This window comes from Otolemur garnettii, unplaced genomic scaffold (assembly GCF_000181295.1).
Source record: "Otolemur garnettii isolate 467f Iridium unplaced genomic scaffold, OtoGar3 scaffold00305, whole genome shotgun sequence".
Taxonomy (NCBI): domain Eukaryota; kingdom Metazoa; phylum Chordata; class Mammalia; order Primates; family Galagidae; genus Otolemur; species Otolemur garnettii.
This window is the reverse complement of record NW_003852700.1, coordinates 306,289-309,074: the sequence shown is the minus strand read 5'-3', so window position 1 is coordinate 309,074 and position 2,786 is coordinate 306,289. Positions and strand designations below refer to the sequence as shown.

The 2,786-nt window shown below is 41.0% G+C and overlaps 1 protein-coding gene across 1 annotated transcript in view; it reads right to left on the bottom strand.

The window, feature by feature from the left end:
- The window catches only part of LOC111722664 (protein ZNF738-like), a 103,726-nt gene that overhangs the window by 70,867 nt on the left and 30,073 nt on the right, over nucleotides 1–2,786 (bottom strand). The window lies entirely within an intron of this gene.

The following is a 2,786-nucleotide window of genomic DNA, read 5'->3' as shown; positions in this document are numbered from 1 at the left end:
AAAAAAAAAAAGCTGGGCATTGTGGCAGATGCCTGTAGTCCCAGCTACATGGGAGGCTGAGGCAACAGAATCACTTAAGCCCAAGAGTTTTTAGTTGCTCTGAGCTGTACTGCCACAGTGCATAGTGAGACTCTTTCTCAAAAACAAACAAAAAAAAACCACCAAAAACAGAACAGTGAAATTTCATCAAATTGCAGCATTTCCACATATCAAAGAAAAACTTCACTAGAGTCAAAAGCTCACCTTAGAAATAAGTGAAAATATGTGTAAATCAGATGTATTATAGGAGATAATACTCAGAATACAAACGTATATAAGTAATATATATACATAAACAACTTCCCAAACACAACAGAAAATAATGAATACCTTGATTTAAAAATTGACAAAGGAAGGTCAGGCGTGGTGACTAATGCCTGTAATCCCAGGACTGTGGGAGGCTGAGGTGAGTGGACTGACTGAGGTCACAGGTTCAAGACCAGCCTGAGCAACAGTGAGAACCAGTCTCTAAAAATAGTTGGACTAGCAAGACGCTGTGGTGGGGGCCTGTAGTCCCAGCTACTTGGGAGGATGTGGCAAGAAAATTGCTTGAGCCCGGAAGTTTGAGGTTGCAGTGAGCTATCATGCCATGGAGCTCTACTGAGGGTGACAAAGTCAGACTCTGTCTCAAAAAAAAATTTTTTTTTTTGACAAAGGATTGAACTGACATTTTTCTTTTTTTTCTTTTTTTGAGACAGAGCCTCAAGCTATCCCCCTGTGTAGAGCGCTGTGGTGTCACAGCTCACAACAACCTCCAACTTCTGGGCTCAAGCGAGTCTTTTGCCTCAGCCTCCCAAGTACCTGGGACTACAGGGACCCACCACAATCTCTGACTATTTTTTAGTTGTAGTTGTCATTGTTGTTTGGCAGACCTGGACTGGATTCAAACCCACCAGCTCCAGTGTATGTGGCTGGTGCCGTAGCCACTGAACTATAGGTGCCGAGCCGACATTGTTTGTATTTAAAAATGAAGAAGGTACTGAAGATTTTGCAAACTTTTCCAAGGCTTCTCATACCCTCATACAATATCCACCTCCCGAATCCATGTGCCTCTTCAGGGTTTCTGATGTACAATCAAGATATACATTCACTTAGGCTTCATTATTATGGTAGAAACCATATGCAGTTTCAAGATAGCCCCATACACCTGCACAAAATCATCCTCCACATGTAGAATGAGTCCCTGAGTAAGGTACTCTGACATATTCTTTGCTTTCTATGTACTTCCATTTAGTTCCTTCATCTATGCTTGAAGAAGGCTGTAGACACAGAGTAAATGGAAGACACTGACAATTTAATGTCCAAAGTTGGCTTCAACCTTCAGATGTGTGACCCTTACCTTTGTTTCTTCAATCAGTCTTTTCTAGGGCCCTGGAGTCAGAAGATGCCAGGACATCTTAGGTTACATATTATGTTTCTTTCCATTACTTGAGCCCACCTTGTATGGGATGGAGTCCCTCAAACACTTGAGTGAGCATCTCCTGGTCTTCTACTTACCATTCTTTCACATTTTTTCTGAGTTGTAAGTGGGTAGGTCAGTGAATATGCATCAATCCCTGGCGGCTTCTAAAGATTCATGGGAAGATTGCATTTTAAATTTGATTTTATTATTATTATTTTGCAAGACACAGGCAAGTGGCTCCATAGGTGACTAGAAACTCATGATGAATACTTTTATCCACAATACATTTTTAATTAAACTACAAGGAACAATTATCCAAAGGTGTAAGAGTGATGATAATGATTCAGCTGAATTTCTCTGCTGAGACTGTGGATGCTGAATAAATTCTATAGAACCCAGTGGATGGGTTCCAGGATGGTTGAAGTGAGGTAGAAGGGAAGTTCTCTCTCCAGGTGGCGTGTTTTGCTGCCTCTAGAATCAGTGGTCACTGTGGTCAGCACTGGTTCTAATCAAGTCAAACCAACATAATATGACCAAATCAACTCAATCACTTTCTAGATGAGTAAGGACATTTTGTTTTTACTATTTTGCTCTATCTTTATTTTACTATATATGTGCAAATACAATATCATTTAATTGTTAGGCCTAGTGAGCTAAGGTATTGCTCGTAGGCTAAGGTAGAAGAGTGTCAGGCCTAGGATAAAGTAGAAAAAAATACCAGTTAACGCCTGGCAAAATTCTGGACTACAAGCTTTCAAAAATAAAGTAAGTCTAGTTCATTCCCAAGATAGATGAGAAAGTACTAATTGATTTCTTGCCTCTAGTTCACTCCCAATTTCTTGCTGGGCTAAACTCCCAGGGAAAGGACCAGGAGGTACCAACAGTCCCCAGACTCACCTTTAAAAAGTATCAGGTGATGGGCGGTGCCTGTGGCTCAAAGGAGTAGGGCACTGGCCCCATATGCTGGAGGTGGTGGGTTCTAACCCAGCCCCAGCCAAAAACTGCAAAACATAAAATAAAATAAAATAAAATAAAATAAAATAAAATAAAAACCAGGTGAGGAAAGTACTGAAACTAAAATGTATAGCTAACTAACTGCAAAATTCTAGTTCTGTACAATGCTTGCTTGCTATCCTACCCTGATGCAGTCTGCACGCCAACCAGAATGCAGACCAAGCCTTAAAAACCTGACCACTTAAGCACTCGGGGCTGCTCTCAGAAACCCCTCATTGAATCCCTCACTGGCTGGTTCCTCAATAAAGCACTCCTGTGCAAATTCAGATTGTCTGGTTGTGTGGTCTCTGGAGAACTACTGAGCATAACATAATATTGGTCTTTTCTAAGC